This window comes from Nelumbo lutea, chromosome 4, assembly GCF_056320005.1.
Source record: "Nelumbo lutea isolate HS-2025 chromosome 4, American lotus-T2T, whole genome shotgun sequence".
In the NCBI taxonomy this organism is placed as follows: Eukaryota; Viridiplantae; Streptophyta; class Magnoliopsida; order Proteales; family Nelumbonaceae; genus Nelumbo; species Nelumbo lutea.
The window spans coordinates 86,634,441-86,647,175 of NC_142687.1; the positions used below are offsets into that span (position 1 = coordinate 86,634,441).

General features: G+C 37.4%; 1 pseudogene across 1 annotated transcript; it reads left to right on the forward strand.

The window, feature by feature from the left end:
* Window positions 1-1,043: 1,043 nt before the first annotated feature.
* LOC148861537 (cytochrome P450 86B1 pseudogene) lies at window positions 1,044-3,226 on the forward strand (annotated as a pseudogene). The gene has a single exon (XR_016112209.1). The product of XR_016112209.1 is annotated as a cytochrome P450 86B1 pseudogene (transcript).
* The last annotated feature ends 9,509 nt before the right edge of the window (window positions 3,227-12,735 follow it).

The following is a 12,735-nucleotide window of genomic DNA, read 5'->3' on the forward strand; positions in this document are numbered from 1 at the left end:
GTCAATATTATACCCTTTTCATTTTTGTTGGCTTGGGTGGCTTAGCATTTGTAAACAACAAAAACAGTTTTGGAGCGGATTAAGGCTGCATTTGACAGTCCTGATAAAAATTTAGTATTTATGAGAATAAGGACATTTTAACTAAAAAAAGGAGATTAATAAAGAATGCCAATATGTCAAAGGTGCTCAGGCCCATCACCACTTGCTCCTCACCTCACCAGGAACTTGTTTCCTTGTTGTGAATGTGACCATGGAAAGTGATATATGAGAAGGAATGTAGTGAACCGTAGGTAATCAAGCCATTTCCATTAATGTTGTAGGTGACGTGCATGCCTCCTATTAGAGGGTACACGCTGTTATGGTTTTTAAAATCGAGTCGGTCAGGGGTTCGATTATTGGGTCAAATAGTTCGAATTGAACGGTCGGCTCGTTTTGACAAGATAAATAAAATAAAAAAATTAAAAAAAATTGAAAATCAGTCAAAATCATTCGAACAACTCAAACGATTAACCGCCCGAGTCAGCAGTTTTAGTAAGCAAAGTCAACAGTTTTTATGGAAAATCCGGTTTTGGGGAAACCTGGAACCGGCACCGGACTGGTTCCCGGTTTTTTGGTCTGACCGTCCGGTCCGACCGGGTTTTTTTAAAAACCATGGTTTCACTGGTGATATATGTGGAACAATACTCGCATTCACTCAGGAGAGATATATGTTCTTCTCGTGACAGTCGTTGAAAAAGCAAATGAGACAGGTAAAACATTTACACGAAACGGGAGGACTTTCAAACAACCATTGTATCCTTGCATTGGAAATATCTCCTGGATAGATAGAGAGAGAATCCATTAACAATATCTGCAAATGAGGCGGTACTCTGCGGATTTAATTAGTCCGTATGTGTACAGAGGTGATGTCATGTTTCATGGTTGGTTCAATACCCCGAGTTGCTTGTAGTTCCTTCCTTAATTCTATTTGCTGTTTGTGACCGCCCAATCAAACATGGATATATACGTCAGCGACAATCGCAGCAGATGCGATCATGTGAGCTTCTCTCTCTCTCATTGGATTATGGGTTAAAAAGTCGAGATGTAATTGAATCGTATGCATGCGACTGTTTTATTTTCCCATAAAAACTCCGGACCCAAATCTGTGTATCAGGGTCGCTTTTTGCCTGTCTAATAAGTGAAACCTTGATAGTTTCAACCCAACAACAACAAAAAAAGTGAAACTCGTCAATTTTGCCAGAGGTTTGGGACAGTTGAGCTCCATGATTGCCGTCTCTTTGATGCAAACTGTGGTGGTTGCGCCTTGGATCGCCACGTGAAGCTGCACTTATCTTTTCTTTTCTGTGACTGAGTCTATAAATAACTCTGATTCATTGATTTTTTCAATAGCAGATTGCACAACACAAGCAGAGAGATGGTGATCACTGGATTAGGGTACGAGACTCTGGTAGCCATTGTTTTGCTGCTGTTGTCTCTCAGTCTCACATGGTTGCTCAAACAAAAGAACAAGAGCGTCATACTGAACTGGCCATTGCTAGGCTCTTCTCCTGTGCTCCTTCGCAACATCCTCAATCTGCACGACTGGTTCACCCATGTCTTCATCTCCCTCGGCACCTATAGCTTCTACCTCAAGGGCCCCATCTTTTCAAAGCTTGATCAGTTCGTCACCTGCGATCCCCAGAATTTCGAGCACATCCTGAAAACAAATCCTTCCAACTACCCCAAAGGGGAGGACTTCACAGAGGCGTTTGATATTCTTGGTGATGGCATTTTCAACGCGGAGGGCGACTCCTGGCATGCGCAGCGGAAGACCGCACACTGGGTTTTCAGATCGATCGACTTCCGGAGCTTCGTCAGTAGCACCGTCCAGAAAAAGGTAGAACAGAAGCTCCTCCCCATGCTAGCTCGTGTGGCCAGGGAAGGGACTACCGTCGATTTCCAAGATGTTTGTATGAGGTTCACCTTCGACAGTATTAATATCACCATCGCCGGAAGAGATTTAGGTTGCCTCTCTGAAGATCTTCCCATCAACGAAGTTGCCCAAGCGGTTGACGATGCACAAGCAGCTATACTTTTCAGGCTTTTTACGCCGACGTTTCTGTGGAAGCTGCTCCGTCGACTGAGGCTTGGGCCGGAGAAGAAGTTGGCCAGAGCATGGCAGTTGGCAGATGCGTCCATACTGGATCTCATCTTACACAAGAAAGAACAATTGCTTAAAGGAATAGACACCGAAGAAAGCTCTCTTTTGTCCAACTTCATCAGATCTCTGGGGGAGAAGAACGACTGGTCGGAGCCGAGGGTGAAGTTCCTCAGGGACACGGTGCTCAACTTTTTCATGGCGGGACGAAACACTACGGCCTCAGGCATTATCTGGTTCATCTGGCTGGTTTCCAGAAACCCTCGTGTGGAAGAAAAGATCCTGCAAGAGTTAAGGCTGGTGGTGTCTGATAAGCTGAAGGAAGGCGGGGTTGAATACAAGAAGCCATGGGTATTCGACTCAGAAGATTTACGAGAGTTGGTGTATTTGCATGCAGCATTATGTGAGTCTCTGCGGTTGTGTCCACCGAACCCAGTGAACGTGAAGGGTGTCGTGAAGGAAGAAGTGCTCCCAGATGGTAGCATCGTCAAGCCAGGGATGCAGATAATACTGTCCATGTATGCGGTCGGGAGGATGCCGTCGCTCTGGGGGGACGGCTGCCTGGAATTCAGGCCGGAGAGATGGATCCGTCCGGATGGGACGCTGGACAAGGACAAGATTTCCAAGCTATTATTCGCCTTCAGCATTGGACAGAGGTCTTGCTTAGGCAAAAACATGGCTCTCACCAATATGAAGCTGGCCGCTTCAGCTGTGCTCTTCAACTTCCAGATTCAAGTGGTCGAGGATCATCCTATTTCCTACAAACCGGCCATCATGCTTGAGGTGAAGGATGGGTTGATGATCAAAGTGAAAGAAAGGGCGAGTTGGTTCTAATGAATTGATAATCAGAAATTAATTAGCTATAGCGCTCTTTACTTTGTCTTTTTTTCTTTTTATCATAAAATTCAAATAAGTAGTGTTTCGTCGTATTGATCAGATGCATATATGTACATGAATGCTCAACATGCATAATGTGCAAATATAGCTAGCGCAGCTGAGCGGCATGGGTCCGTCTGTTACTTTGTTGCTCTAATTCTTCTATGTATCTATTTCTAGCTACTTTGGTCGAACGTACTTTGCTTTCTCAAACTGGATTTTCGTAGCCATTGAATGACTTCATGGGTAAATTGAGTGGAAAAGGGCTAATTATTATTCACCACACATCAGTTATTGGAAGTCCAATATAGGTAAGGGTGGGTGGTCTCCTTCCTAAATAAATGGATAGATGGGGCACATTTTTGTGTCCAAGTCTCCGGACAATGAAATTGTACTTGGAGGGATGGCACTGGGACAGACAGGTTTGCATGGGGAGAGTTTTGTAAATTTTAGATCCTATACGAGTTGTTGCACCCGAATCAATTCACCATGAATCAAAATTAGATTCACAAACCAATGAAGTATTAGTACTTGACTCTTTCCCCTTCAGACCCTTCTTCTTTTCCAACCAGTTTTTGAAACTTGTGCAGTCTCTTCTGATATGACCCTTCTTTTTATAGAAGAAGCAATTAGGCTCACCATTTGGTTTTCCTTTAGTATTTTTATTCCTCTTGTTCTTCCGTGCAGGACCTTTCCTCTTCTTCTCACCATTCATGACAAGATTAGCAGTTTCCAACCTCTCTTGTCTAAGCCTTTCATCCTCTTGCACACACATAGTCATGAGCCTATTAAAGTTCTAGGGTTCCTTCTGAGTATTGTATGACACCTTGAATGGTCCATACTCAGGTAGCAAGGAGGTAAGGATGAAGGTGACCAAGAAGGGGTCGGTGACAGTCACACCAAGGCTATTGAGTTTGTCACTTATGTCATTCATTTCTAGAATGTGGTCTCTAACAGATTTCGAATTAGCTAATCTCATGTTAGCTAGTTTAATCAATAGTGTCTGTAAAACCACTTTCTCTGAGGCAACAAAATGTTCTTCAATGGCTACAAGATATTCAGCCACAGTATCTTTCTCCGGAATAGCACCTCTTATCCTTTTGTTTATGCGGGATTTAATGATGGATTTGCAAATTCGGTTAGATTTTTCCCAACTACCTAAGTGCTCTTTTTCTTTCTGAGATGCATTGTCAATAAGTACGGGGTTTTGTTTTTTCCCATATGGCTAAATCTAGGTCTTTGCATCCCAGAATTATATGAAGCATTTCGCTCCATTCTCCGTAATTATCTTCATCCAACATGGGAATTGCAGTAATGTTGAAGGTATCGAGATTAGCTACAAATTTAAATCAAATTTATAGAATTAGGATTTCACCACATAAGCAATTGAGTTTTACCTTTGGGCATTCAACCCAATTGCCGGTTTAAGTGAGTGTGTATCAATTGAGATTGCTATCCCACACCTTTGGGCATTAGGGATTTAGGTATCTTCAAATGATTCACATTCATGATGTTAAATCTTAATTGCTCGCCTTTGGGCCTAAGCAATTCTGGTTTAACACAACAAACAAATTCCAGCGTCTTAGAATTACCAATGGGTTGCTTTGGCTAGGCCCATTTAACAAACAAATTCGCTAAGACACAACTAATTCAAATCCAGTTTGTTGATGTGGTCAATATTTGCAAAACATCAATTGTAGTGGTCCTAAATGAATTCTTTGAATAATTCATTCGGTTTTGTTTCGAACCGGACCACTATGCAATTTGCACTAATAAGGCAAGCCCACCAACCACTATGCAGTTTGCACTAATAGTGGTCCTAAATGGACCTCCCTTACATGGACAACAATGACCTGAGACGAGGCAAGCCCACCAACCATAAGGCTTTTGGGGAAGCCATAGATGTTCTAGCCGGGGGTGCACTTCTTTCCCTTGCCTTTGATCATGTCAAGGCTAGGACCATCGATGTGCCGCCGGAGCTTGTCGTCCGGGTAGTGGCCGAGCTAGGTGTGGTAGTTGGGTCTAATGGACTTATGGCAGGTCAAATTGTTAACATTGCCTGTGATGGACAACTAGTAGTGGATCTAAAGGAATTAGAGTACATTCATTTCCACTAGACTACAAAGCTGCTTGATGCTTTGGCCATATGTGGAATGATCATGGATGGAGGAAGCATGGCCGAGGTGGAGAGGGTGAGAAGGTATGCCGGGTGCACTGGTTTTCTGTTTCAGGTGGTGGATGATATTCTAGACATTACAAAGGTATGCTAAGTATTCTCATCTGTCATCTGAAGTCTCAGTCGTCCACTATTAACAGCTCCAACGGTTGGGACAGCAGTAGCCATGGCAGCATTCATAGACTAGCAAATTAGAGGGGCGGAGAGGAGGAAAGAGTGAGGAGAGACAAGACAATGAATAGGCAGCACTGCTAGTCTGATTTTATTGGATGGTTGATAAAGAAAATTAGATGACACTTGAAGGGTACTTTTGTCTTTTTGCATGCCACTTAATGGCGGGTTAATGTCGGGTACTAGATTGTCACAAAATGAAAGTTTGGGTACTAGTTTCTTGGGTTTTAAAGTTCGGGTACTAAATTGGCACTCGGCCTAAAGTATAGGGTACTTATCAGGAAATTTCCCAAAATTTTATTAAATAAATGCCTACAGTACTAAACAACCCCAATGTTACATCTAATTATTTAGGGTAAATTACTGAAGCCTCCCCCGAACTTTCTGACCATTGCTGAAATCTCCCCTGAAGTTTGATAATTGCAATCACTCCTTTGAAACTTTGTGACATAGTTGCAAGTAGACCCCGTTTGTAATAATATATTTTAAAAATAGACATTGAAATGTCCAAAAATACCCACACAGATATTTTTCACCAAAATGTTTACTTTCAACTATGTCCAAAGTTCAAATGAGGTGATTGTAATTATCAAACTTCATGGGAGGTTTCAACAATGGTCTGAAAGTCAAGATGGGGTTTCAAAAATTTACCCAATTATTTAATATCACATTCCATAAATTATATAATTTCAATAGCATAGAATTTGTTTTTTGTTTTAAAAGACCATTGTTTAGGTTGTTTCAATAATATGTATTGCTTTTTTTTAATAAAATGTAATTTATTTTTTCTTTTCCAAACAGAAAACACGATTCAAGGATGTGTTTTTGCATTGTTGCTGATGTCACAATTTTAAAAACAAATGAAAACAAAAAACATTGGAAAAATCTATGATAACGGAAATACATGATATTAAAAGAGCTTTGACCAATCAAAATATATCGTGAATTTTATTGTGATGCCAGTTGATTGGTTGTGAGTTTTTCAGATACGATGCCTTTCCGGTATCATAGTCATACCCAAAAACATTTATGCTGTAAAACACCAGACAAATTTTGTTTTCATGTTGTTTTAAAAAGGAAAAGAAGCAAATGGGTATTTTCCTACTATACGGATTTGTTCTTAAAACAATGACAGTTAAAATGTATTATTGGTTTTATGTTTTTCTCAAAAAATGAAACAAAATTGTATTCTCAAATTTCTGATTAAAGAATATGTTTTCAATTTGGGAGCTTCATATCATGTCTTATAGATCATATAGCAAAAAGCGAAATCCAACTTATTTTTGCTTCTCAAAACAAAAGTACAGCTCAATAATGTTTTTCAGTTTTGTTGCTTAGGCTCCATTTGGAAAGAGTACAAATACAAATATGTAGAGCGCAAAACTTTTTATTTTGTATGTATTTGTATTGTTCATATTTGTTTTTGTACTCCCTCCAAGCTGAGCCTTATGTGTCAATTTTAAAAACATCAAACAAAAACATTCAAAATTACAGGTAAACATGTTCGTGGGCCGGATTTGGACTTGGCTTTTAACAAAAATTGAATGGACCTAGCTTGTAGGTGTGTTCACGGTTCAGTTAACCGAACCGTGGGGTAATTTTTTGAATCAAACCGACCTGTTCATTTTTTAAACTAACTGAATTGAAACCGAACCGATAACCGATTAACCACGGTTCAGTTTTTTGGTTTTTTTAGGCACTCAAAATAAAAAAAGGAAATAACCTTCCCTCTTGCAGAATTTGTTCAAGGGAAGCCTGTAAGCCTTGAGGTTGCAAAGAACACAGACTCACCAGTTCTGCCCATGGATAATATTGGTGTTTACTCATGGATGATTAAAATGAAAAAGTATTGAAAGGATTGAAACAATATAGAAACAAAAGGTAGAATTTTGACTAATGTCAGTATTAACAAAAGAACCTGCATTTCTTCAAGAGGAATGTATTTGACAAGACCACTAACAATAGTTCTTGGTAATCCTTCACCCACATCAATTTCTTTCACATAAAGGGAATCAACATTTGGATGTTTCTGAACATTTTTTATGAGACCAACACGGATATCAAGCCTATTGATGGAAGTTTCTACTTCAGCAGTTGCCTTTGGTTTGGCTACAACTGTAGATTTTTTTGGTCTTTTTTTGTCATCACCATCTGTTAGAAAAACATTGAAACTTCATCCAAGTACCCAAAATAAAAGTTGAAAACAAACTATCAAAGCTTTTTTCCTGGAGGAAGTTTCTGTATTTATGTATGTGGCTGCTCATTACATGTACCTTAAACATCTACCACATATACTGATTAATAACGGTTGTCATGAAATAAACTATTAGAGCATAAATTTTAGCCTTATTAGCTTATTGTAGGGATATTTGGAGCAGTGTAGTCATTGGACTCTGGGGTCCCGAAACAGGAGATTTACAGTGAATAGTTCGAGGTGAAATCAGCTACTCCTATGGTTTTAGTCCAAGACTACGCTAATGGGCATAGTGGATTTTTCTTGCAATGGTTCTTTCACTTAGATCAAGTCTGTTATTAAAATTTGGTATGGACAGAATAGAGTTATAACATCCAATCCATGGTTTCTTATGCATTTTTCAAGGATTTAATTTTTCAGGGTAGTAGTTTTTTTTTTCTACAATGATTGGGGTTTAGGTCTACAGAAGTGGCCATGTTTGTGTTTTAACATTATTTCACTTTTCTTGATCAAGAAAGTTTTTTATACTGATTTGTAAAAAAAAAAAAACAGTCTTTGTTGTCCTACTTAATATATGGCATGGATCTTTTTTTGTCAATAACAAAAATTTTATGAAGAAAGAACAATAATAACAACATCCAAGAGGAGAGGTAAACTCTCTTAGCCCTCCCCAAAGACAAGAGCTCAAAAGATTACAAACAAGCCCACATAGATTGAACCCTTCCAACCCCCTATTTGGTTAACCCATAAATCTCACTTCCATGCCTCTAGAAAACCATTTTAATTTTTTCCTTTCATTTGCAAATTCCCAATCCATTATCTTCTTTTTCTAACCAGCCTATAGCTAACTAGGAATTGCCTTCAATGATCAGTCTGTGACTGTTTAATTCTTTTGCTCTTTTTAACTTTTCCAAAGCAACCAAAATTTCATATTTGAGAGAATTTCCTACATCAATTGACTCAAAGGATAGAGCCAAGACGTGTCTTTCCTGATTCTTGGATACACCTCCCATACTTATAATTTGTTTGTGGTTGTGAAGTATGAAGTGTGAAACTATGAATTTGTTTTTTTATAGTTGTGGTCCTTGTAGGCTTGTGGTTGTGAACCTTGTGGTTTTTTTAATTATTTTATGGTTATGGACTTATAGTTGTGGTTCTTATGATGCAAATTGCATTGTTGTGATTGTGGTTATTATGGATTATGCTTATGGACTTTTATGGCTATGGACTTGTAGTTGTGGTTTTTATGGTTATGGATTTATTGTCTTGGTTAATTCTTTGACAACCAATCAGCCATACAAGTTTGTTTATTTATTTTAATTCTTTGACTGTTATATTTGTGCTTGGTTCTAGCTCTATTAAGTTTTTCCCCTCCAAAGTTAGAACCATTAGCTAAGAAATTTTGATGAGAGATGTAGAGGGAAGGGCTTGAAATAGGCGAATAGTAGGCTTCAAAGGTATTACTATGCTACTCCATGGAATGATTAAGTTGCTTGTTGCTTTTAATTAGTGAGAACATGACAGGTGAAAAAATTAGTAACACTTGTAAAAGTCTTTGTGCTCATGGCCAAACCATGTCAAATTTAGGTATAACTTGTAGCAACCTTGGTTTATTTCATCTATTATCTGTTTCTTTATTTTTAATATTACTATTTGACTGTTTTGTTATTGACTATGTTATATACTCTGGCATGGCTAGCTAGTTTTGATGCGGAATGACCATCTCAAATTGACAATGTTGGTAACAATGTTCAGGAGAGGAGACTGCAAGTATGAAAATGGAGAGAAGGGAGTAGAAGGTGTGTAACTAGGACCATTAAAAATTACACTAGTCAGCTTCTCAGTTCTCAGCTATGCCATTACATCTCAATCTGTATGTAAGGCCATTTACTTAACTACTTAGGTTCAATGTTGATCATGACTATTTGGTAGCTTTGGAAAGAATAGGGGAATTTGATTTGATGACCTGTTGGTTTTTTCTTGTGTTCTTTCTTTCTTTTTCAAGAAATTGATTTGAAAACACCATCTCACTTAACCATTTCTTATATGTGCTTTCTGGTTAGGTTCTACACCTAAAAATCTAAGATTAATAGATATTTCTGGTTAGGTTCTTTTCCAGATGATTTTATCATGTTCTAGGTAGACTCTAGGTGTTAATTAACATTGCAGGCTTTCCATTAGGATCTGATAATCTTAGAATGTGACCAGATACGGATACCCATGTTGAAATATCTTGTATTTGCAATGTTTGAAAATTATTTTCTGCATAATGATTACATCATTAGAAGATTTAGTGATACATTGGGTTTCATGCCTAAAATTAGAAAAGAGCATAGTTATTCACAAACATATTACAAAAGTAAAGGATCTAGGATGAGTGAGTAAAGGGGATTTGAACCAGTTCAAATTTCATGATTTGAACTAGTTCTTTATGTAAAAGAAGGCAATGCATGGGCAGAATAGTGAGAGCTATGTATTATATTGACATACATGAATAGTAAAGGCCTTCAGTAATCTGTCACTAATCCAATGTGGTCTCCACCAGCTGAAGGGTTCACAAAATAAAACTTTGATGAAGTAGTGAAGGCAACCCCAGGCCTTCTAAGTATGGGAGGTGTATCTAGGAATCAGGAAGGATAGGTCTTGGCTCTATCGTTTGAGTCTATTGATGTAGGAATTTCTCTCAAATATGAAATTTTGGCTGCTTTGGAAAGGTTAAAAAAAGCAAAAGAATTAAATAGTCACAGACTGATCATTGAAGGCAATTCCTAGTTAGATATTGGCTGGTTAGAAAAAGAAGATAATGGACTAGGAATTTGCAAATGAAAGGAAAAAAATTAAAATGGCTTTCTAGAGGCCTGGAAGTGAGATTTATGGATTAACCAAATAGGGGGTTGGAAGGGTTCAATCTATGTGGGCTTGTTTGTAATCTTTTGTGCTCTTGTCTTTGGGGAGGGCTACGAGAGTTTACCTCTCCTCTTGGATGTTGTTATTATTGTTCTTTCTTCATAAAATTTTTGTTATTGATAAAAAAAGATCCATGCTATATATTAAGTAGGACAACAAAGACAATGATTTTTTTTTTCAAATTAGTATAAAAAACTTTCTTAATCAAGAAAAGTGAAATAATGTTAAAACACAAACATGGCCCTTTCTATAGACCTAAACCCCAATCATTGTAGAAAAAAAAAACAACTACCCTGAAAAATTAAATCCTTTAAAAATACATAAGAAACCATGGATTGGATGTTATAACTCTATTCTGTCCATACCAAAGTTTAATAACAGACCTGATCCAAGTGAAAGAACCATTGCAAGAAAAATCCACTATGCCCATTAGCGTAGCCTTGGGCTAAAACCACAGGAGTAGCTGATTTCACCTCGAACTATTCACTGTAAATCTCCTGTTTCGGCCCCTAGAGTCCAATGACTAGACTACTCCAAATATCCCTGCAATAAGCCAATAAGGTTAAAATTTCTGCTCTAATAGTTTGTTTCATCACAACCGTTATTAATCGGTATATGTGGTAGATGTTTAAGGTACATTTAATGAGCAGCCACATACATAAATACAGAAACTTCCTCTGGGAAAAAAACTTTGACAGTTTGTTTTCAGCTTTTATTTTGGGTACTTGGATGAAGTTTCAACGTTTTTCTACAAGATGGTGATGACAAAAAAAGACCAAACAAATCTACAGTTGTCACCAAACCAAAGGCAACTACTGAAGTAGAAACTTCTATCAGTAGGCTTGATATCCGTGTTGGCCTCATAAAAAAGGTTCATAAACATCCAAATGTTGATTCCCTTTATGTGAAAGAGATTGATGTGGGTGAAGGATCACCAAGAACTGTTGTTAGTGGCCTTGTCAAATACATTCCTCTTGAAGAAATGCAGGTTATTTTGTTCTCCTTTTCACCTTGATACTGGCATTAGTCAAAATTATACCTTTTGTTTCTATATTGTTTCAATCCTTTCAATACTTTTTCATTTTAATCATCTATGAGTAAACACTAATATTATCCATGGGCAGAACTGGAGTCTGTGTTCTTTGCAACCTCAAGGCTTACAGGCTTCCTTTGAACAAATTATGCAAGGGGGATGGTTTTTTCCCTTTTTTTATTTTGAGTGCATAAAAAAACCAAAAAATTGAACCGTGGTTAATCGGTTATCGGTTTAGTTTCGGTTCAGTTAGTTTAAAAACCGAACAGGTCGGTTCGGTTCAAAAAATTACCCCACAATTCGGTTAACCAAACTGTAAGCACACCTACAGGCTGGGTCCATTCAATTTTTGTCAAAAGCCAAGTCCAAATCCGGCCCATGAACAGGTTTACCTATAACTTTGAATGTTTTTTTTGATGGTTTTAAAATTGACACATAAGGCTCAGTTTGGAGGGAGTACAAATACAAATAAGCACAGTACAAATACATACAAAATAAAAGGTTTTGCGCTCTACATATTTGTATTTGTACTCTTTCCAAATGGAGCCTAAGCAACAAAACTGAAAAGCATTATTGAATTGTACTTTTGTTTTGACAAGGAAAAATAAATTGGATTTTGCTTTTTGCTATATGATCTATAAGACATGATATGAAGCCCCCAAATTGAAAACATGTTCTTTAATCAGAAATTTGAGAATACAATTTTGTTTCATTTTTTGAGAAAAACATGCAACCAATAACACATTTTAACTGTCATTGTTTTAAGAACAAATCCGTATAGTAGGAAAATACCCATTTGCTTCTTTTCCTTTCTAAAACAGCATGAAAACAAAATTTATCCGATGTTTTACAGCATAAATGTTTTTGGGTATGACTTTGATACCGGAAAGGCATCGTATCTGAGAAACTCACAGCCAATCAACTGGCATCACAATAAAATTCACGATATATTTTGATTGGTCAAAGCTCTTTTAATATCATGTCTTTCCGTTATCATAGATTTTTCCAATGTTTTTTGTTTTCATTTGTTTTTAAAATTGTGACATCAACAACAATGCAAAAACACATCCTTGAATCGTGTTTTCTGTTTGGAAAAGAAAAACTAAATTACATTTTATTAAAAAAAAGCAATACATATTATTGAAACAACCTAAACAATGGTCTTTTAAAACAAAAAACAAATTCTATGCTATTGAAATTATATAATTTATGGAATGTGATATTAAATAATTGGGTAAATT